We start from the raw sequence: 25,217 nt of genomic DNA, 5'->3' as shown, positions 1-25,217 counted from the left end.
GAGAGATACTGGCGATAGCAAAGCAACTGGGATTAGTAGAGTGTGGAGTCTCCCCCTCAGGGAGGGATACTTGTGATACCAGAGCGATTGGCACTACTAGAGTGAGAAGTCTCCCCCTCGGGCAGGGATACTGGTGAAACCCGAGTGATTGAGACTAGTAGAGTGAGAAATTTCCCCCTCGGGGAAGGATACTAGCAATATCTGAGCAATTGGGACTAGTAGAGTGAGAAGTCTCAGCCTCAGGGAGTGATACTGGCGATATCCGAGTAATTGTGACTATACGAGTGAAGAGTCTCCCCCTCGGTGAGCAATACTGACGATTCCAGAGTGATTGGGAGTAGTAGAGTGAGAAGTCTCCCCCTCGGGCAGGGATACTGGTGAAACCCGAGCGATTGAGACTAGTAGAGTGAGAAGTCTCCTCCTCAGGGAAGGATACTGGCTATATCCGAGATCACCTACATTTCCAGGTTGCCTACCCCTGGTGTAGACATTAGTAAAAAATAAAACTGTATTAAATTAATTGGGGTATCTTTTATGAACCCATTTTCCCCACTCGTAACAATAGTATTGCAGACTTAGATTTTCAGTTCTCACAGTTTAGTTGTATTCATATGTTTTAGTAAGATATTTTGTGATTCATTTTTTATGTATTTAAATATTATATAAAATCTTTAATTAATAATTACTTATTTTCATTTTGTTAGCTAGTTTGGTAAATTATTTTACTGAAATATTTTTTTTGGTTCTTGAAAATTTTTGTTTTAATTCTTTTCTGGAACATTGTTGGGTTTATGAAAATTTTAAATATTTATTTTTATTTAATTTGTAGAATGCCTACAAAAAGTACGAGACTCAAGGAACAAGCACAACAAATGTACAAAGACACAACATGTACAAAAGGACAATACATAAGAGACAACAAACTAAACTTAATTAGTTAAAACACCAACAAAATTTTTACATAACAACTAAAAATTTACAGAGGAAGATTACAATCAAAAAGTAATTACAGAATAAAAAACAGAATAATGGATAACTATAAAGCAGATCTAATATGATATTAACTAAATTGCATGTTTTGTGACTAATCTATAACTTAGATCAATGTTCATTTGGAGGGTACACAAGGAAAATAGCAATTGACTATTAAAGTGAGGGACACATAAACCAGTATTGTCAAGAATATACTTCCATTTAATTTTGTGATTGTAACATTTTTGAATAATGAGAGCATCTGAGTTCTGCGATCAGAAAGGCGATCAAACTTATATTTGGAAGATTAGTAGAATTCATAATTTAAACTATTTTATTCTGAATACTTTCAATCTTATTACTACCAGTAGTCTTTATATTGTTTCAGATGATTGAGTAATGCAAAAAAATTTTTAAAAAATTGAATCAGCATTATTAGTAGGTATAAAAAATGATATATCAATTAGTGCAAGGATTCTATAAGGAGAATAAAGAAAATCTATACGTTTATGAAAATACAATTCAGAATCTAAAATGATTACAAGATTTTTTATACTGGATGTTTTACTTACTAAAAAATTATTTAATTTATAAACATAATTCATATGATTAAGTTTTCTGATAAAAATTATAATTTTAGTTTTTTTAGTATTGAGGGTAACCATATTACTGGTGCATCAGTTGTTAACTTTAATAATATAATTTTCGAGTAAAAAACAATAGTTAACGTTGGTTTTTCTCTTGAATATTTTGAGATCAGCAAAAAAAAAAAAAAAAAAAAAAAAAAACAGAAGAGTGAGTACTTAAGTACACTGGATTTAAGAGGGTAATTAAATTAGTGGCGGTACACATTCCCTGTCTAAAATCATGTTGATTACTGATAGTTTATAACTAAGTTCAAAATTAAAAAAAAATTAAGTTTATTTTCAAAATATTTTTTCAAAATATCCATTGATTAAATAAATTTAGTGAATGGGAATAATTTTTGCAACTTTTCATTTGTAACTAAAAACTTGTGACTTGAGACTAGTATTATATATGTGTTTCAAAAAAGGAGCCAGTAAATAGGAACAGTGTTAAAGATACAATCAAACGTTTGTGAGTTGGTAGCACTAGTTTTTTTTTGTTTATGTGAGAAGAGGGACGATAATAAGATGTATAAAAGGAAGTAGAAATACACGTTGTTTCTGTGATATTAAGTCTTTTAATATGTAATTCGCGCCCTAAAAGATTAATAACATTTAATAGGTTATGGGCCCAGACACAACCTGGCAAGGTCTGCATCTGTTTAAGTTGAATACGGGATTGTGAGTGGAATTATTATTGTATTGCTCCCGGTCGCCATTACTGCAGTGCCGTTCGTAAGCAGTAAGTTTAAAATCACATTTGAGTCATGGAGAGTGAGAAAAGTGTAGTTATTCTAAAGGGAAAAAATAACTGGAATATTTGGAGTTTCCAAATTAGGATAATTTTAGCTGCAAAGGAATGCCTTGACGTCGTAGAGGCAGACTTGAAACCAAAAAATGAAAATTCGTCATCGTTCACAAAGGAAAGCAAAGAATGGTGGTTAAAAGATGTCAAGGCACGTGAAATCATCGTCACAAGAATGGACGAAGATACGATGAAGCATATTTTGACGTGTGTGACTGCCCATGAAATTTGGTGCAAACTAAAATCTATCTTTGAGCAGAAGTCGCAAGTTAGTTTGCACCTACAACAACAGAAATTTTTCAGTTACAGCTACGCCGAGAAGGGTATCGCACATCATGTGTCAGAATTGCAGGAACTTGCTTTACACATGAGACAAGCAGGTGAGCAAGTTTCTGACCAAATGCTTATTACCAAGATCCTGATGTCACTACCAGCACGATATAAGCATTTTCGAACGTCTTGGGAGTCAGCGACCCCGGACAAGCAAACACTCAATGAACTCCTAGGCCGCTTGCTGATGGAAGAAGAGAGGTTAGGTGATGAAGATGAACCAACACACGTGGAGACTGCACTAATTGCAAAGCGAATGAGTGGAAATTCCAAAGACAGTTCTCAACATTATCAAGAAAAACGTGTGTGTTTCTATTGCAAAAAGCCTGGACATATAATAAAAAACTGTTTCTTTCTTAAGAACAAGGAAAAAAGGGCCATACCCTCAGAGGCTTTAGTGTGCATGGCTCTGTATCATAACAGTAGGTCAGATTCTGAGGGCTTTTATCTAGACAGTGGCAGTTCAGACCATATGAGCTGCTGTCGCGAATGGTTCTCGTCATTTCGCCCAGTGAAAAGAAATGTAAAAATAGGGAATGGGAAATTGCTGGAAGCCTGTGGAGTAGGGGACATAAATGTGTCTGTATTTAATGGTAGTTCGTGGACTGAAACTGTTATAAAAGATGTGTTGTATGTCCCAGAATTGGAGCTGAATCTGCTCTCGGTAGGTGCATTGGTAAACAAAGGCTTCACAGTGATTGGAAGGTCAGAGGGGTGTTCAATTGAAAAAAACAGTGTTGTGTTTGCGATAGCTGAACGTCATGACAACTTGTTCGTTGTGAAGATTAAAGTACTTCTCAGTTCCTCATATTCTGTAAAATCAGATAACTCTCTAAATATGTGGCATAAAAGGCTTGCTCACCAGAGTGTCTCACATGTGAAGCGTGTTTTGAATAGAATGAATATAGAGTACACGGACAGCGAAAGCTGCAACTTCTGTGAAGACTGTGTAAGTGGAAAACAACACAGGTTGCCATTTCCTTGCAGTGAAACTAAAACTCATTACCCTTGTGAACTGGTTCATGTTGATTTAAATGGACCAATGGAAGTGAACAGCCTTGGTGGGGCTAGGTACTTTCTGATCTTCAAGGATGACTTTTCCCATTTCAGAACTGTATACTTTCTTAAGAGTAAAAATGAAACTGTGACAAGATTTAAAGAGTTCTTGGCAGCAGCAGAAAGTGCAACAGGATTCCCAGTGAAAACTATCCGCAGTGACAATGGTACTGAGGTGTCTAACACAGAGGTTGAAACACTTTTGAGGGATAAAGGAATCGAGCATCAGAAGTCTGTCCCTTATGCTGCTGAACAAAATGGCAAGGTTGAGAGGGAAATGCGCACCATTGTGGAGGCAGCCAGAACACTTTTGTCTTCTTCGGATCTAGGAAAGGAGTATTGGGCCGAAGCAGTCAATACATCAGTGTATGTCATAAATAGGACAGGCACAAGTTCGGTGACAGACAAAACCCCATTTGAATTATGGTGTGGCAAACCCAGCAAGATAGACTACTTTCAGGTATTTGGTTGTGAGGCCTATGTACATGTGCCTAAGCAAAAACGCAGAAAATGGGATAGCAAAAGTGAAAAGGGAATATTTGTGGGGTATGGAGAGAACATGAAAGGATACAGGATATGTTTCCCTGAAGAAAAGAAGGTTATCGTTGCGCGTGATGTAATATTCCATCACAAGAGTTGTCCAAAGGAAATCATAAAAAGGAAACACATAATGCTTGTTGAATCAGAAGAGAATGGGGATGATCAACAGCTGGATGAAGAAGATGTATGTCACCACCGAATCGAAGCGGGCCAAGGCCTAAATGATGATGCATCAGAAGCAGGAAGTAATTCATCGGCAGAAGATTTCATAGGATTTGACAGTGAAGAAGTGAGACATTTAGATGCTCAAGATATTCGTTCTCTAAGATGTCGAGAGTTGTTAAGGATGCCAAGCAAATTTCAAGATTACTGCCTTTTCTCTAACAGTGGAATCAGTGAACCTCAGTCTTATGCAGAGGCCCTTGATAGACCAGAAGGGAAAATGTGGAAGGAAGCAGTTGAAAGAGAACTGAAAGCATTGGAAGAAAACAACACCTGGAGTGAAGTGGATCTTCCAGCAAACCAGAAACCTATCGACACGAAGTAGGTGTTCAAAATCAAGGCAGGAGATCAAGATGAAGACATCCAGTACAAAGCACGGTTGGTGGCAAAAGGCTTTCAGCAAACTCATAACTTTGATCACTCGGAAATATATGCCCCAGTTGCCAAGCTACCAACTATGAGATTGTTCCTGGTTATTGCTCTCAAGTACAATATGACTATCTATCAGCTTGATGTCAAAAATGCATTCTTACATGGAAGAATAGATGAAGAGGTCTACATTACCAAGCCAGAAGGTATGGATGCTGCAAACAACGTGATTGGGGAAACACCAGTTAGAGTGTTGAAATTAAATAAATCACTATATGGTCTGCAAAAGTCACCAAAATACTGGAATGAAGAATTTAACTCATTCATGATGGAATTGGGATTCAATCGCTCAAGGTCAGACTACTGTCTTTATTGTAAGCTTGAAGGGAATGCAAGAACCTATCTTCTCTTGTATGTAGATGACTTGTTGCTGATGGGAATGGATCGTGAGGAAGTGGACCTGATTCGACAAAAGCTAGCCTCTCGATTTAAAATGACAGATCTGGGAACAGTCTTAAACTTCCTTGGTATAAACATTTGTCAACATGATGGAGAAATAACGCTGGACCAAACAAAATACCTCGAGAATGTTCTGCTTCGCTTCCACATGACTGATTGTAAGCCTGTGTCAACCCCTCAAGAGGTTGGGTTGGATATCACAGACAAATCTGAGGACACAGAACTCGAGAAGAGGTGTAGAGCACTCATCGGTTGCCTGATGTACGCCATGTTAGGCACTCGACCAGACCTCAGTGCAGCAGTCAGCTTCTTGAGCCGTTTTCAAAGTCATCCTGGAATGGAGTTGTGGAAAGCTTTGAAAAGGGTCTTAAGATACATTCGAGGTACAACAGAACTACAATTGGTGTACACATCCAGGAACCAATGTCCAACTCTTCAGGGATATGTTGATGCCGATTGGGCTGGCAGTTCTTCAGACCGTAAGTCGACGTCAGGCTACGTTTTCCAGGTGTTTGGCTGTACAGTTACCTGGTCCTCTACCAAGCAGCAGTCAGTCTCACTGTCTTCAACTGAGGCTGAATATATTGCTCTAAGTTCTGGAGTAAGTGAAGTGCTGTGGCTAAAGAGTGTCTTGATGGAGCTAGGTATTGATGTAGAAGAACCTGTAACCATCTACGAGGACAATCAGTCAGCTATTTATGTGGCAAAAAACCCTGAAAACCATAGACGGCTGAAACATGTGGATATTAAGTACCATTTCGTTAGAGATGTGGTTAATTCGGGAGTGATTACCCTCAACTACATCAAGTCTGATGAACAGTTGGCAGATGGCTTTACCAAGCCTCTAGGAAAACTGAAGTTTGAACAATTTGTGTATCTCTTAGGTCTTGAGTCCAAAAAAAAAAGCAGTAAATAATAAAACATAGTGGTATGCTAGATTAGTAGCTAGTTATGTATGTTTGATTGAGAGGGAATGTTAAAGATACAATCAAACGTTTGTGAGTTGGTAGCACTAGTTGTTGTTTTTGTTTATGTGAGAAGAGGGACGATAATAAGATGTATAAAAGGAAGTAAAAATACACGTTGTTTCTGTGATATTAAGTCTTTTAATATGTAATTCGCGCCCTAAAAGATTAATAACATTTAATAAACAGCCTTTCAGGATAAAATTTAGTATCCCATCAAGACTGGCTGTTCTAAAGATTTTAAGACTTTAATACCACATAATACAAGAATTTCAGTGATAATAGGAGCATTATTTATATCAAGACATGTATCACTAAAAGGAACTTGATTAGTACCGCTAGAAGGTACATATACACTTCAAAAATACTTGACAAAACCATTTGATAACATCATAGGGTCATTGTAAGATAAACCATTAGTTTGTTGTCAGATTTGTTTATAGAATACATCTTTCATTAAATTTACCTAATGCCAAAATTTTTTTGGATTGTAATTAATATAACTGTTGATCATTTTGGTCCATTGGATTTGTCACTTTTTATTAAGTACTTCACTTGTTGACAAAAATTTAAAAAATATGTATAGTAGTATATGTTGTTGTTTCTTAGTACAGTTCGTGGAAATGTTTCTTTTTTCAAGGCTTTTATTACGCCAACAGAGTACCAAGATGGATATTTACACAGTTTTATAATATAAATTGTGAAAGAAGAATTAATTTTTTCATTAAAGCAATTATAACATTGATCAAGAAGAATATGGACATCATTGTATTTGTAAAAATTTGAACAGTCATGATTTTTAATAAAATTATAAAAACCAAGAAAGCCACCCTTTTTAAAATTCCAAAACACAGTGTAATGTTGCAAGACCCCTGCCCTCCTAGTTAAATATTTTTCTTTTAAACTATTTTTATGCATGTAAATATTTCTTAAAAAGTCTTTCTAATGATATTTTACCATTTTTATGTATTTAAGGGTTGATATTTCACTTGCTGTATGCTTTAAGAATGTACCTTGTATTTTAAGAGGCATTTTTAATCATTACTATTTTTTATGTAATTATTCACAAATAAGTTGCTGTAGTAGATTTTTGCCTGTTTCTGCCCACTTTTTCAGGTTTTTTCTAAATAAGTTGAATTTTGTCAAGTAATTTGTATGTTGATTGCTGTTTTTAATTTTCATTAACGTGTTGCAATATAATTCTAGAACAAGGGACTGTGTCTGGGGTGATGTGTAAAAAGAGAAAGTCATAAGAGGCCTGTAAGTGTGAGTGAGAAAGAACCAGTGATTCCCCACCAACAGAGATAAAAGCTGGGATTCCCCACTGGTCGTGGGAACTGTGTGATAACTGCTGTCTCACGGTGTGGGAGAGAGAAGGAAAATGTAAAGTCCCTGGCTCTATGGATAGAAAATTGTTTTCAATGTGTGTTCTGTTTTCCTATTGGCTTGTGATGTGTAGTGTGAGTGAAGCGTGCATGTGATTGGAAGGTGAGGTCATGTGACTTCTCCTCCCTGCGTGGAGGAAACGGTGACATGACTTCATCAGTCGTCAGTCGATCGCTGCACCAGTAGGTCGCGTTCGGTGGCTTCTCGCCAAAAATGAAGTAAATTGCGGGATAGATAATTTAACGTTGGTGGTCAGAGCCATGCCGAGTATTAAGTTAACCTAATTTTTTTTATTTCATTCGGACAGTAATTAGAAATTGTGATCACCTTCGTCGGCGTTTGGCTCGAGGCGAAATTCGGTTTCGCTGGGTGCGGCCCTGTACGACGTTGCACTATTTTTGTGTACTGACAGTAAGATTTTACTGAAGGACTTAAACTAAGTTTGTTTTTTTTCGTTAATTCTCATTGCCTGGGCTGCGAGCATTTCTCGACAGGCAAATATATGTGATGAATGAGTGAGCAACCTATTTTGAAAGTGGATTCGTCTGTGCATTCTATTTGAAAATAAAACAAAACTAAAATTGGCGCAACATATTTTTATTTCATATAACGAACCGTTATATTTGGCGGCCCAAAGTGTGGCGGGCACGGATTTTCACACGACCCTGAGATTGAGACGGACTTTTTCGGCAATAAATATAAAATATTAACATTCTTAAAACAGTTCATGACTACGATAACCTCAAAGGACAAAAAATTTACGAATAATATTGAACAGTTTAGAAGAAAACGGCGAAGTGTATCCAGAACTGTCTGCATAGCTGAGCGGCGAATGCGGCAAGAGACGATGGGCTGTTTCAGCAAGTGAAGAGTTCCAGAGAAACTGCGGAAAGCGGTACATCGAGGGACAGAGCGACCCAAGGCACCGTGGGACTTCAGGCCTGTCTCGTCGCGGGATTGCAGAACCAAGCTTCGTGGGACATCGCGGGATGAATCGCCGAAAATAGCAAGTGGGAAAATTTGGACTAAACTGAGTTATTTATATTGGTTTTAAGCATTCAACCAGTACTTGTGTAAAATGTTGTAATTTGTATATTTCAACATGGATAATGATAGTAACAGTAGTAGCGAAACAGAGTTTATGGGTTTTAATGAAAATGTAGAAAATTCTGAGCAGTCAAATCCAAATTTGGAAACAAGTTTAATTGAACAGGATTTTTCATATTAACAGGAAGTAACTGAAAACATGGAACATCCTGCCGAAAGTAGTCAACAGAGAACACATCCGACTGTTCATAGCCCAGTTGAGGTTATGGGGGGGTTAGTTTCAATTGATCAGTTGTTATTGAATATGATGAGGGAAATGAAACAGGGACAACAGGAAATGACACAGAAAATTGAACAGGGGCAACAGGAAATATAACAGAATCTTACTAATAAAATTGAACTGGGACAACAGGATCTTACTCTAAAATTAGAACAGGGTCTAGCACAAAACACGCAGGAAATAGGGCAGGAAATTTCACAGGTGAAATCCGAAATGATAAAACAAATGCAACAGGAACTGGTTAAGATGGAGGTTAAAATTAACTGTGTACAAACAGAAATGAAAGAACAATTGGGTACATGCGAAAAAAAGGGTTGAGAAATGTGAGTCGGTAATTGATAACCTACAGTCTGGCCTGGAAAGCTGTAATGGGGAGGTGGGCAGTGTGAAGGAAAGTGTAGGAATATTCAAACAAAAATTACAAGCGCATGTAGAAAAAATATCTGCATTACAGGAAAATTTCAGTCAAGTTCAAATTAGCATGGATAGTGACCACAATGAGCTCGTTGAGGTGCATGGTAAAGCGAATGAGAATGCCAGAGGTATTTTATTGAATGAAAGGGAGATTGAGGAAGTCAAAATCAATTTTGAGGTTAATGTTGAAAAAGTTTTAATGGAAAATAGGAGAGTTGGTAACCAGTTGGAAAAGTTTCAGGATGAGGTTGGCCAGGAATGTCTAAAAAAAAGTAGATGAAAAATTGAGTAAAATTAGGTTTGACTCGAATGGAGGGATTAGGAGTGCAGTACTCACCATTGATGAAGTCAATATTTTTGAGAAAAGTGTACCAAAATTCTATGGAGATGATAGAGGGGCTACCCCAATCCAGTTCATAACGAAGTGTGAGAAGGTTTTTGGATATTTGAAAGGTTCAGATGCACAGCAGGTATAACTATTTGTAACTAAATTAGATGGGGCAGCATTGCAATGGGCAATGCATAAAGAAAGTGAGTGGAGAACCTTCGAAGAAGCGAAAACATCCTTTTTGAATAAGTATTGGGGAATTTATGTTCAGGACAATTTCTTGCAGTACTTGTTTACGGGAAAATACAGGCATAGAGATAGTCCCATGGCACCATATGTACGAAGGCTGTATTTACAATCAAAATTTTTTGAACAACCCTATAACCGATTAACATTTTATCTCCCATATTGTTCATCATTTTTACCAACAAGTACAGAACTGCATTCTAGGGGCCAGGGCAAGAACTGTGGACGAGGTCATCGATTTGCTGGAAACGTTGGACAGGAGAAATAAAAGGGAGGAAGGACTGAGGGGCAGAGATCCAGACCATCGGGACCAGAGAGGACCACCCAGAGATAGAGGTCACCATCCTGAGGGTCAACAGCAGGAGGTAAGACCACTGCGAGTACAGGAACGGCAGGGGAACCATCAGCTACCCAGGTGGAGACCGGAGCCAAGGCTGCAGGAGCAAAGGCGAGGTGAGGACAGGCAAGACAGACATGGGAATGGACTGAGGAGGCAGGAAAACCGTAATTTAAACAGGTAAGCGGGAAGGATCGAGCCCCAAATCCCTCCCAAGGGTGTGACTTAGGGGTCAAATCAAAATGTCACACGATACAAACAAATGAGTCTGGCATAATCACACATGAGTTGGAAGAGCTATTAAAAGAAACAGAGGGGCCTACAAACATTGTTCAAGGTAAAATAGGTCTATGCCCATACATTAAAGGAAAAATTGTCTGTGCCAGTAAGGAAGCAAATATGTTAGTTGATTCAGGTAGTGAGGTGACTGCCATGTCAGAAGAATTTTTTGTGTCACTAGGTAATGAAATTTCGAAATCAGCAGCAGGATTTCCAGTTTCAAATGTAACCATAATTGGAGCCACAGGGATTAGGAATAAAAATGTCAAAAAACAGGTACTATTAGAGATAAAATTAGGAGAGGTAGCAATGTGGGTAGTGTTCCTAATTGTTAAAGGGCTCAGTATTAATATTGTTTTGGGGGCAGACTGGCTGCAACGAAATAATGTTATAATAGACTATTCTATGCAGTGGATACATGTGGCAGGAACCCTAATTGATTTTGGAACAGAAATAAAGGAAAAATCATTTAGTTTAAGGATAATATGAGAAAAAAATTTAAAAGAAACAGAACTGAAGTGTAATGTGTAAGAAAAACAATACATTACAATAAACGACATAGATCAGATAACCTTGCATAGTGGTACTGTAGAGCAACAGGAAAGATTAAGGGGAATTTTACATTTAGAAAACAAAGCTTTTGCAAATTTTCCAGGATTAAATAATAAGTATGAATGTAAATTAAATTTAAGAGAGCACCAACCGTTTGTTCAAAAACCATATCCAGTAGCGTATCAGTTGAGACCGGCCGTGGAGCGAGAAATTCAAAATATGATAGATACAGACATTATTGAGAGACACAGTTCTGAATATACTTGAATCCTATGGTAGTGGTCAAAAAGAAAAATGGGGGGGGGGGGGGGGGGGGGTGAGATTGTGTTTGGATGCTAGGAAAGTTAATCAAATTATAATCCCAGACAGAGAAGCACCAGAACTAATGGACGAGTTGTTATAAAAATTTGAGGGTTGTGCGTATTTTTCAAAAATCGATTTGGTTGCATCCTAGTGGCAAATTCCTTTGGCACTTGAATCTAGGCTTTGTACTGCATTTCCCTATCAAGGAAAAACCTATTGTTTTAAAAGGCTACCTTTTGGATTAAATGTTTCGGTCAGTCATTTCATTCGGGGGCTCGAGGCAGTTTTAGGACCCGAAATTCTGAATTTGGTAACGATTTATGTAGATGACATCATGATTGCTACTGCAAGTTTTGAGGAACATTGCCAAATTGTAGAAAGCGTTTTGAGAAAGTTAGAATAAGGGGGAATGACTGCTAATTTGCAAAAATCTGAATTCTTAAAAGAAGAAATAACGTTTGTGGGTAATGTAGTAAATGCAAAGGGCATCCATATTGACCCTGAGAAACTGAAAGCAGTAAGGGAATATCCCTCCCCTAAAAACCGTAAACAGTTAGAACGTTTCATTGACTTTTTCAATTTTTTTTAGGAAATATATACAAAATTTCAGTGGAATCTGTGGGCCGTTGAGAAAGCTTATGCAGAAGGGGCAGAGTTGGGATTGGGGACCTGAACAAGAGGAAGCAGTAGAAAGACTCAAACAGGAGTTAGAGAAGGAAGTGTTGTTGCACCATCCGAAGTTAGACGAGAAGTTCTACATTGCTTGCGATGCATCAAATGAGGCTATAGGGGCCATGTTGTTTCAAGTGAGTGAGGAAGGAGAGCAGGTACCCATCAGTTTTGCAAGCAGGGCACTCAACACCGCAGAGTTAAACTACACCACCACAGAAAAGGAATTGCTTAGTATTGTGTTTTCATGTTCTAAATTTCGCACTAACATTTATGGCAGGGAAACAGTAGTTTTCACAGATCACAAGGCTTTGTGCCATATAAATTCATGTAAATTGTTACACGGTAGAATCACCAGGTGGATTTTGGCATTACAGGAATAATCTTTAGACATACAACATGTTCCAGGGAAAACGCAGGTAGTAGCTGATGCACTTTCAAGGGGAATTGCAGACATGGAGGCCACTCAGGCACAGGAGTTTCAGATTCGGAAAATTTGTAAACAAATACAGGAAGTAAATAAAGGACTGAAGGAATTTTCAGGGCAACTTAAGGAGGAAGTTAATGAAGATCCTCGATTACAAATTGTAATTAAAGAATTGGAATCTACACATTGTAGAGATATAATGAAGGAAAAGTTTGTGGTTAAGGAGGACTACTTGTTTGAGAATATAAATAATGAATGTCACAATGGGTTTTATGTATACCAAATAATTTAAGTACTGAAATTTGTAAACTTATGCATAAGAGTGTGGACATTTTGGTGTAAGAAAAACTGTACAGCATATAAAAGGATTTTGTATATTTAGAGACATGTACCAAACTGTGGCTAAGGTAGTCAGACAGTGTTTGCCATGTGCACAGACAAAAGTAATGAACAGTAAGTGCAAAGGAGTCATGCAACATGTGTTAGCAACCAAGCCATTAGAGGTAGTATGTGTCGATTTGTTTGGTCCACTACCACAGGGAAGGAGTGGAGTAAAATACATTTTTGTTGTTCTTGATGTATTCACAAAATATGTTAAATTATACCCGATCAAACGAGCAACAGCTTGAGTGGTAACAGAGAAAATTCTTGATGTGTATGTAACGGAAATAGGTATACCACAAAAGATTATTTCAGATAATGGACCTCAGTTTCGGGGAGAGGTATGGAAAACATTAACTGGTATCCTTGGTATTGAACTAGGCCATACAGCAGTGTACCATCTAGCTGCTAATCCAGTGGAAAGAGTGATGAGGGAACTAGGTAGGTTATTTCGATTGTATTGCAGTGAAAACCATAGCCAATGGGCTAATCTTGTGAGTGAAGTGGAAGTAATTATAAACAATGTTTGGCACAAAATCACAGGTTTTTCACCAATAGAGTTAATGCAACAAATTTTACCTACTTCTAAACTGCAAGAACTAATTGATTATCCAGACAATGATACTGTGAGGTTAAAACACAAATTGGAAAAGGCAGGGAAAAGACTGTTGTCTAAGGCAGAGGAAAGGAAAAGTAGGTTTGACAAAGGAGTTACACCTTGTGTTTTTAAAGTAGGGGACGAAGTACTAATAGCGTCCCATAAATTGTCTTCACTGTATGAACAAAAGATTCATAAGTTTTTTCATTTGTACGATGGACCTTTTGCAATAGAATCTATCGTAGGTCATAATGTTTATAAGGTTAATGGTGTAAATTGGCATGTGTCACTACTTAAGCCTTGGAAGATCCAGTGAAATGTTAAGGAATAACTCTGTAAATTAATGTAGATAAGTGTTAAGGATAAGCAATTACATTTTTTTTTGATACGTAATTGCACTCAGTATGGAAATTTTTTTTGTAACAAGCTTAACAGATGCTTATGTTTGTGTAATTTTTGGTATACCTGAATGTAACTTTTGTGTGTATTTGTTATGTTTAATAGGTTAGCCGAGCTGACTAGCAGCTAAAAGGGTTTTAGTTAGGTGTCCCTTACCTTTCGGCTAGCTCAGGAGTTAGGAAGGAAGGAGAAGGAAGTTGGTAGAACTTTGTGTATTTTTTGTGTAATTTGGTAATAGGTTAGCTGAGCTGACTAGCAGCTAAAAGGGTTGTAGTTGGGCACCCCTTACCTTTCGGCTAGCTCAGGAGCTAGGAATGATGGAGAAGGAAGTTGGATGAAAAGAACTGTGTATTTTTTGTGTATGATGATAATGACATTTTTGTGTATTTTTTATATTATGGTTAATGATACTAGAAAATGAAAGTTAATAATGTCAACAAATGAAAATGCAGTGTTGATACAGAATTAAGTTCGTGTGTATTTGGTGTAAATATTTGGAGGTTACAGTAAATGTATCAAAACTGTTGGGAAAACAGTCTAATGATATATTAACCGTTAATCCAGGATGAAATATATATTTTTTAATTCAAACTTTAAGAGTCTTTGTGACTGAACATTGCGAGAGATTCGATAAACACAGAACTAAAAGATTTTGCATTGGTTGAGTATTGTTGCACTGAATAAGACCAATTCTATAGGTAAAAATGAGTAAACATTGCGCCTTAGATTTAATGGGAGAATGCAAGATGTTGTCAGAATTTTTTATAAACCAGTCAATACTGGGAACTTTGAAATCACCAAATCCCAATGAATTGTCTTTACAGATGACTAGTTTATCTTCAAGAAACTCAAAATAGGCTAATTATGCACACCAATCCCTCACATAGTACGTCTTCAGATTGCGTGAATTAATTTAGCACAATGTTAATTTTACTGCCCCAGTCTTGAATAGCACATCTGTAAATTTTAGTTGGTGCGAAATCTCCACAGGCAAAAAAAAAAGTTGGGTATGATGCCACAAAGTCTGCATCAACATCTGTAAACAACAGATGTGCCGTGGCATACAGTTAGCCATACAAGGGGGGAAGAGATGCGCGCGTAGGTCTGACTACACTATCGGCTGTTGTACAAACATCAGCTATGGCAAGTTAAGTTGCGGCTTATGGAGTGTAAAGGACCAAATGTTTTTACGTATGCGCGTATGCCTCCGTGCTGTACTGTTGTCGCCCAGCTACAGACCGAGCCGTGATGAACTTCAGTCTAGCCAGTGGCAAGGAGCTCGCACAAAACAAAGCAACATCTGCCCATTCGTCTGCTGGTAACTGCACGTGTGCAAGCACCTGCAGTGGGAATTATAGTGAAATCATGACTTCCAAGTGAGAGAATAATGCATAGTTTTCAAGCATTTGAGACAAAACTAGAAGTATTACGGCATGCAAAATGTCATGAAGGCCACAGTTATATTGATCGCACTTTAGTTTTAAGCAAGTCAACTGTGCGCACATTCGTACAAAATAAGGACTCTAACAAACGTTTATACAAGTCTGATTCTGTTGGTTGTACTAGTGGGATTATATTTGACATTAGATACCAGAACAGAAATGAACAGATGATTCACATGGAAAAGGTTGTTAAATGAATGGTGCAATGAAAAAAAATCACGGGCCTGACAGGATTGATGGGAACCAAGCGGTGATACACAAATAAGCACTTTAATTTTTTAAAAATGAAAATGTAAATATCCAGACAGTAATATAATTTTCATTTCCAGTAAAGGATGGTTTCGAAAGTTCGCGGAAAGGTTCACGACGTGAGTTGAAGGTCACGCCCGGGCGGTGAAGTCAACCAGCAAATTTATGATAACTATCTCCCGTTACAGGGTGTCAAATTTGTCATACAAAAGTATATAGGCTTATAAAGATAAATGGTGTGACATATTTATCATTGAGTGTTATTCTACACATTTATATTACATGAAGAAGATTTCCCTACACATTTTGGAACACATTAAGTAAATTAGTCTTGCTATTTATGGAGACCAGTTCTTGAGAATACACAATTTTGGATAACACAAACAATTTTAGGAACACATTAGTCGTGCTAAGTGAAGGACTTGTGTTAAGTTGGTTAAGGAGGTAAATAAATATTGCCGAGAGTAATAAAGTTAGTAGCAAAAATTTTAATTCTTAGCCAAACAGCTTCAATACCCAGGAAATCTAAATTGTCAATTAGTTAAACCGATAAGAATTTGCATTTATAGAGTGGAAAAGTTCCTGATGCCCACCTTTACAGGCATTTTTTTCTGACTTGTTCAATGTCAATGCTCCCATTGGAATGGGACTTCCACTTGTGTTGTACAACAGTGAAACCTTCACTGACAGCTCTCTGGTTGTTTTTTACGTTCGTGATTTTGTTGGCTTCTTGCTGAGTCACATTTGAGTTGGTGGTCGAGTTGCAGTTGCAAGACATAGTTGCAAAATGTAGAGGATGTTTCAACAGGATCAGGTTTCTTTGTTATGAGATTTTTTTCGCACTGGACTGTATGTGGTGTCTTGATCTTTTTTTGGAAATTAAAGCTGGTTTAATTAAAAGAAGCTCTAGTCTAATTTCAGCAGTTTCTGTTCTGGAATTAATCAGGAGGGTTTTTAAAATCATATTTTCATTTTAAGGTCTTTAACTTTGTCGCATAAGGATTTAATGGATTTAATTATCCATCCATGTTGATGACTTCGAACCTGAAAACTTCAGTTGATTGTAGATCTTGATTTCCTTTTTTCTTTGGAATTCATTTTATTTAGCGGAGACAGAAACATATTGACAAACCATTAGCATCATAGGGGGGTAATCAAACACTACAAAATCGTGTTGTCAGTAAGTGATGAGTTACACTGCCCGCAGGATAACTTGATGCTTGGGTGACATCACGAACGTTCAGAAAGCTTGTAGGGGGAAGGGGAGCAAGCTGGCGTAGTATACACAAACCAAAAACATTGAGTCTATATTATAGATTATTAAAATCACTTTAAAAAAAACTGAGAAATTCCAAGTTCTTCGATTAAAAAAAAAAGAGTAGTGTACACAACCAAAAAACATTAACTTACAGTCTATTATTGATTAATAATAATAAAGTCACCAATTTACTCGCTCTCCTCAAGAATTCCAATTCCTTCCATTTCATCTTCGGTAGAGTTCGAATCTTCACTGCTACTGTCTACACTGCCAAGTGTAATAATTATTTTGTCGATTTCAATGTCAAAACGAACATCCCGGCTGTAATACTCCTGCTCTAATTTTTCAACATGATTACAAAATGGAACCCAATATTCTTTTCCCATGCTCTCAAATTGCTCTTCGCAAAGTCTTTTCACATCATCTATTTTGAAGGACACATTTTTTGAAGCAACCATACTCTTAACTTTACCCCATATACCTTCAATGAGATTCAAGTCGGGATGGTAGGGTGGAAGTCGGAGCGGTGTGTGACCGAAACTTTCAAGAATCTGGTCGACGGAATACACTATGTGCCGTGGCTTATTTATCTTAATAAGTTCGTACAATGTTGGCTTCAGCATGTCTTCAGTAAATTAAATTTTGTTTTCTCGCAGCCATTTTTTCATATCATCTTTTGTTGACGAAGAAGTTGGCGGTTTGTTTACGCGGACATTGTGATAGGGTGCATTATCCAATACCACGACGCTGTTTGTTGCCATGTTTGGTACGAGTTTTTCCCTAATCCACTTCTCATAATTGGCCTGGTTCATTTGGTGGTGGTAGTCACCAGTAGCTTGATGTGATTCCCACATAACGAGGGCATTTGGCACGAATCCATCTTTACCGCCAGCATGTATCATAATAAGGTGTTGCCCTTTCGCTACTGGCCAAAGGACACCGTTTAATGTTTCATCTCCCCAGCTTTTTTGTTGCACATGCGAGGATAACACATACGATTCATCTACATAGATTATATTACTGTTTTCATTTCTGAAACGCATAATGCTCTGTATATAATTAATTCTTTTCTGCCTGATATCATGCTTTTCGATAAGAACGAGGTGGTGAGATTTCGTTTTACGCCACTGAAAGCCTAACTTTTTCAGAATTTTACGAAGGGTGCTATCGCAACCTTGAAACCCTATCTCCATCGTCAACTTCTCCCTAGGCTTTGGCACTGTTGGCGCACACTTTTCTGTGATATAAAAGTTATAAATTATCCTACGAACTACTCCTTCGTCAAACCCATCCAGTTCGTATTTTGAAGACTTTTTTCTTTTCTTGTTAGGCGTCTCGAACAATCCTTCACCATCTTTGTTAATGTGTTGACCTTCTTTCTTTATACGTTGTACAGTAGCACGAGAAACTCCCGTTGCTTGCGCCGTGCACAGTTGCACACGTTCAAGAGGAATAGATAACGACATCACACCATTCCGAGCTTAATTTTCCATAAAATTTAACACATTAAACACTACCTCTCGCGCCTGCGAATTAAGTTTTTTCTGTTTAATTTTAGATAACGTAGGCTGCATTTTTATATTCAGCACGTGGGGTAAAAAATGTCGCGAGAGAACACTTTACAAACAATTACTAGTATTTTATACATTACAACAAATAACCACTACTGCGAACTTGTTGATAGCTTACGTTTAATACGTATTCAGTTTACTATTCTCTCTTTAGCTATAAACATGAAACACGTCACGATAGCACGTAGCGGACTGGTCAATGTTTTCATTCAGGGTGGTATGCGAAGTGAAAGTCTCGGAATACGTTCTCTGCGCATGCGTGCTGGGCCTCCCTCCCCTATATTCTCCTACCCGCCCCTCTCAGGCAAGGCTACCGTAACGGTCACTCAGGCATCATCTTATTCTGTGGGCAGTGTAATAATGATAACTTAGTAATACGCACTAAAGATTCAAATATGACCAAATAAAACAAGAAATGCACACGCAAACATGTCCATCCAGTTTGAACGCTCGGCCGCGACTAACCGCTCTGAAATAGCACGAGAAAAATGGCTGGTGTTTAAGCAAGAATGTCATTACCTGTAGTAGAATTTTTGGCAGAGTTTTTTTTTTTTTTTGGCAGCCAATCAGAATAATTTATGCAGTTGTAAAGGATGATGACAGAGATAATCATTTTCAACTTTCGATGTATTTTACCAGCTTTGTGACTGCCAGGGAAAGCCACATGTTTTAAGAGCTGTGTTTTTATTGTTTGGAACACCTGGCCGCCTTCCTCCCGTGTGGGTAAGGGCAGCTATGTTTTACGGCATACTAGTCGTCGCTCAGCAGTCGAAACCTGCAGGACTTGTTGCTCAGTGGCTGATGAAATACATTACATTAATATAGTGGGGAGGAATTTCAGGCCTATTTGGTTGGGGCCAGGTCACAGTAGTAACATTTTTCTGCATTGTAAAGGCTTCGGCGTTCTCAGCCCACTGCAACCATGGGTGGGCCCATGCAGGAATTTCTTTCATGGAGTTAAGAATTTTAACATGGGGTATTTAATTGATGATATTCTTACAATTAAATTCTTTTGTTTTTGTGCCACTGGACAATTCTTTTTTCTTCAAGCAACAAAATTATAATGGTGTGTATTTGAAGAACCTTTCTGGTACAGCGTTGAATGTATTTTGACAATGGTTTCTGGTAAAGAATAAAATTTTTTAAATATACAAATCTCTTTTTTTCAATTAATAATTCATCCTAGATTTGTTTGAAGAAAACTAACTTAAAGATTCTGAATGTTCTCTTCTGTTAGAGTGTTCATATTCTAAGGATTTGTTTTTACTGTGATGGTGATAGGTCGACATTAGCTGCCTGGAGCTCTCTTGTTAGAGCTTTAGAACCAGGTTGCCTGATGTGGAGCTGCAGAGTCCTTTGAGTTTGATTCAAAAGGTTTTTGCAGTAACTTTATTCTAGCCATTTCATCATTTGTAAAACTAAATCACTGACAAAATCTTGTTTAGTGGACCAAAATTGACACAGATCTTGAAAGAATAGTTGCACAAGGAGAGATTTGTCTTTCAAACAAGCCAATGCTTTAAAAGTAGGTGTTGTGGCCCTCGACTTGGCCACAGCGGCCATGACAGTTGACACTGCAGGGTCTGTTCTGGGCACACATTTCTTGGCACTCATTGATAATTATTTTGAAATGGCCTGAGGTTTATGATATTCCCATTATTTCATCACATGTGGTTTTAAATAAGCAAAGATGCTGGTTTTTAACATATGGTATTCCAGAGCATGTGGTCTCTGATAATAGAAAACAGTTCTCTAGTGAAAGTTTTGCAGACTTGAGCACTTCACGTTCTGTTACAGGTAGCTCTGCCAAAATTCCTTCTAAGCTATCATATCAACCCCACTCTGAATCATGGGTGAGTCAACTAACAAACTCATGTTTGGTCGAGTAATTCGTAATTGTCTCACACAGCTTTCACCATTTATACATGGCAAGCATTGAGTACCGCCAGTTCCAAGCAGCTGTTTCACAGTCACAACATCGAAATGTCTCATTTGATACAGATACCTAGGTATGCTACACATCACATAATGCAATGGGAGAAGATAAGTGGGTAGATGGTGTTGTCAGTAAGTCATGTCCCTTAAATATAATGTTCAGAGTAAGAGTGATTTCGTGACACACAGGCATAAGGATCAGATTTTGTCTGTTCCCTGAGTGCAGACTACATCTAAAGAGAACCATCGTATACAAAAGGTTCTAAAGTTGTTTGAAAAAAGGAAAAACCAAGAGGTAAGGGATTTTGTAAGACTGAGAGCTGCAGACAGTGACAGTGAGACAATGGATAGAGTAAATGTACAGGAGAAAATTAAAAGAAACACTGAGATATTGATAACAGATTGTTTGGAGAAAGAGTTAAGAAAGTTTGAAAATGGGACTTGGGTCAAGGCAACACACCCTATAGTACCCAAGTCTTAACTGAGTTCCTAAACATATAGTTATTGAGTGAAATACTTTTTATGTATAAATTGTCTTATTATTATGGCAATATTTTAATATCTTGGCCTTGAGTTCCTATAAAAGTAAGAAAGAAGTGAAATATATTGTTGACCTTGCATTTAGCAATTGGCAACACTGTCCTGCACCAGTTGTAAAATGACTACTATGAGCTTGTGTGCATGTGTGTTTTAGTATACTGATTCAACAGTTTAATAATGCATATACAATCTTACAATCTTCTCTAAACACACGAAATATTTTATAACAGAATAAAATCATCCAAGAAATTATCAATTTGAATAATTTTTTTAGTTGCACAGAGGAATGATATCTCATAGTCATCTCCCAATGTATCTTGTGGTTTGAGCCATAGGCGTGTGCACGGTAGGTGCCACAGGTGCCTTGGCACCACCATTAGGGTTAACGTTATTTTGTTTTTTACAAGCAGAAATAATACATACTTACAAAAATCCATATTATTTCCAAAAAAATATGTTTTCCAATCGTGTAGAGTTACAGATATGTGCTCATAACACTATCAGTATATCAATTATCAATCGAACCAACTATACACACGGGCCGCAGCTACGAAACTTCTGAAATGTAAATACTTCTCCTAGTTCTCCTCGAATTACATAGAATGCGCGCTCTGTGTCCACTGTTCACTCCACTCGGCAGGCGCACGGAATAATAGCCGCCGTCCACCAGGGTTTATTTAAAAAAAAGAGAGAGAGTTTTGTTAGTTAAAAGGATAGGCTTACTCAATGACTTATACGCAGTCGCCGACAAAACATTTTTGTTGTATTCCAAAAGTTAAAACTTTTGCCCACTCTTATTTGTGTATTTTTATTATTTTAATATTTTACATATTTTAGGTATGTTACAAAAACTCTCTTCATTTGATGATTTTAAAACTTAACATTTGAGAATGTTTTTTCTAGCATTTATTTGGCATCTTCAGAAAACATATAAGTATGGTTTTTCAAAGCCACCAGCATGAATTCCGTGCAAACAATTTGTGCAATTTACTTTATGGCTCAACAAAGCCTAAAACTGTAAATAGTTTAGTAGTTTTCCTGGTGATTATAACGTTCAAAGCCATAATTTGTCATAAAAAATATTAAAATTTTTACATCTGTGTATTTAATGTTTTTGTTCTGAAACACCTTAAATAGCACCATTTTGCGCTTTGAAATCCAAATTTTTACGGGGGAGGACCCCCGGACCCCCCGCTTTAGGCTTGGGGTCCGTGAATGACAGGGCTGTTGTGTAATCTGGCACCACCAATACTGAAGTCCTGCGCACGCCTATGGTTTGAGCGTTGTAGTTTTCCAATACTGGCTCAAAATTATGAAGCCCATGCCATAAGTTTAATAATATACTGATGCTCATTGCAGAACAGAAGTATTCACATGAATATCAGCTAGAGAGTGATTGCCATGATGTCGTAATTTGGTAAAAAAAACACTGATGTGATACTGGCAGACTTCCCTGTGGCCATGATAACTGAGACATCACTTTCATGTGGTGAGGGTCAGTGGCAGTTTTCATTGCTCGACTAGCAACTATTGATACCACTGATTTTCTTGGTGCATATTTTAACATAAAATATACTTCTGCAGTAAATTAACTTTTCAATTTCCTGCTATGGCAAACTTACATGCTTATTCTCTGTGAGAGATGAATCTATTCCAGATTTGGTTTCTGATGTCTAGTATTTAACTATTTACATAAGTTTTGCAGTTTCATAACACCTAACTAAATATAAACTACTATAAAATGAATACATTTTAAACAAAAGCATTTCAGTACACACAAACATTAATCAATTTGCTACACTTAAAATGACAGATGTCTCACCAATTACATGCTTAACACAAACACACACGTCCAGCCCATATCATGCAATAATAGAAAAGATTACCTTTTAAAAATGCCAAAATTATATACAGTTAAAAAAATTTATTCAATGTGCAGATCTAAAACTAATAATTTTGAGAATGAAAAAAAAAGTAAGTGGTTAGTAGTTTCAAAACTTTGCTGTTATTTGACATTTTCACATAAAATTTAACTAAAGAAGTGCACTTCAAACATATACTAAAGGACAAGCCAGTACGCCCTCACTTCCACAGTATTTTCAAGCAAAATGAACTTAAAATGTAAATGAAGCAGCATTAATTCCGTACCTTGTTCAAAAAAAGTATTTTGCATGAGCCAAATCACCAACATCTACAAAATGGCCCCAACACCAAAGCCTGTTGTGTACCATGTTTATCCAATGGGACTAGAAGCAACCCACTGTGGTGTGCAGAGTGTAGCAGGAACATAATAAGGGTTATGGGGCGGCGGGCGTCTGCATCACCAAATAAGATATTAAAATACCAAAAAATACTAAAGCTCAAACTATTTCAAATTACTACTACCCATACATCAACAAAGAACAGAAAAGTATGCATACAAAAAATAATATTTTGCTTAAAAATATTTGACACTCTCCATAGCATAGGACTTTTACAAATAAAATGAAACTATAAGAAAAATACTACAAATAAAAATTTGCTGCAAATGATTGATTATAACAGAAAGCTGAACTTTAATTAATGATTTAACTTTTATATAAAGAAAATCTGATTGAAGCCCTTATTATAATGATGAATGCTAAAATATTATTTAGGTTTCATTATTTATTTACAGCTACCACACACATTACAAAAATAATTTGTATGTTGAATTTAAAGTAAGACAAAAAATCACACTACTAGTTAGTGAAAATTTTTAAAATGGTGTCCACAAGAATATACCGTAAAACGGGGTTACTTTGCACCTGTGGGGTAAGTTTGCACCAAAATGGGTAAAAGATTAGTTAATGTGCCCTACTATGGTTAATTTTTAAAATGGAGAAATTTTCAGGTCATCTGTTTGGTTGGCATTTCTGAACTTGTTTTAATCAAGTGGTTTGCGATTCCCGCCATTTTATAACTGTGTGTAATATCTAATCTCTGGATAACCTAAAAGTACATAATTTCTATTGTGGCAAAATTGTAATTTTTCATCAACTGAGAATTATTTCATCAGGTAAGTAATTATCTCAGTGTGTTCGAAATTTGTCTAGCTTGCTACTACACAATTATTTTTTCAGTTTATTTATAACTGAGATTATATTACTCAATAATTAATAATGGTTGATACTTTGCACCATAAATGGGGAAACATTGCACCACTCCGAAACATGCTCAATATACATATTTTCTATGTATCTATTTTTTAATAGGTATGGCCTTATTAGTTATTAAGCCCACTTTTAAGTGTCCTCTACTCATTGTAGAATATACTACGCCATCTTAGATTTTTTGTATTGGAATTTTTTATTAACTTTTTATTAAGAGCTAATTTTCAACATTTTTGCTTTAAAAGGGCATACATATTGATTAAATGACATTTTTTATTCAACTATGGTGTAATTATTCAAGTAATTTGGCTTGTTTAATAATTGTCACCATATTAGCTATTAATTGAAAAGATAAAGTCATAAATAATATTTTCCCTGATTTTAACTTTCTAATTTGGGTTTTGTAGGATGCCTAGAAGGTACCAGCACAAGCTGGGAGCTAGGACATACCGCGACTACTCTGATGATCAATTAAATACCTGCTTGGAAGCTGTAAGGAATGGGATGTCACAAAGGGCAGCAGCTCAAAAATATGGGATTGCTAGAAGAACCATTAATTATAAGTTGAAAAACCAGCATGTTTCTAGGTACTCCAGGGAGACCTACAATATTTACTCTAGCAGAAAAATACCATTTTGTTTCTTGCAGAATAGAGCTAAGTGAATTGGTTTCCCTGTCGATTCATTTGACTTCAGGGTCATAGTTAGATCGTATTTAAATAATTCTGGGAGATCTGTGCCTGCATTCTCACAAAACTTACCAGGAAGAGAATGGGTGCTATCATTTTTGCAGCGACACCCAGAGCTCACTGTCCGGTTTGCATCGAATATCAAAAGAAGTCGTGCTGCACTCACCCCTGACATTTTAAGAGCTTACATTGGTAACTTGGCCAGTGAGTTGTGAGGAGTTGAACCATGTCATATCTGGAACTTCGACGAGACCAACCTAACAGACGACCCTGGTAACAAAATAATTTTCACAAAGAGAGGGACTAAGTACCCTGAGAAAGTTAGGAATGTCTCAAAGACTAGCATCTCTGTGATGTTTTGTGGGAATGCAATTGGTGAAATATTACCACCGTATGTTGTCTACAAGCCCAGT

General features: G+C 37.0%; 1 protein-coding gene across 7 annotated transcripts in view; it reads right to left on the bottom strand.

Moving 5' to 3' along the window:
• Window positions 1–25,217, bottom strand: part of LOC134529311 (ephrin type-A receptor 4) — a 396,457-nt gene that overhangs the window by 6,123 nt on the left and 365,117 nt on the right. The window contains exon 20 of one of the 7 annotated variants that reach the window (XR_010074530.1): window positions 23,134–23,300. The exons of the other annotated variants lie outside the window; for them this stretch is intronic. The gene's annotated coding sequence lies outside the window, so the exon portion shown is untranslated. The remainder of the gene's footprint in view (window positions 1–23,133; window positions 23,301–25,217) is intronic. 7 annotated transcript variants of the gene reach the window in all.

Source organism: Bacillus rossius, chromosome 2 (genome assembly GCF_032445375.1).
Source record: "Bacillus rossius redtenbacheri isolate Brsri chromosome 2, Brsri_v3, whole genome shotgun sequence".
NCBI lineage: Eukaryota > Metazoa > Arthropoda > Insecta > Phasmatodea > Bacillidae > Bacillus > Bacillus rossius.
The sequence above is the reverse complement of the archived record's forward strand: the minus strand, read 5'-3'. Positions and strand labels throughout refer to the sequence as shown.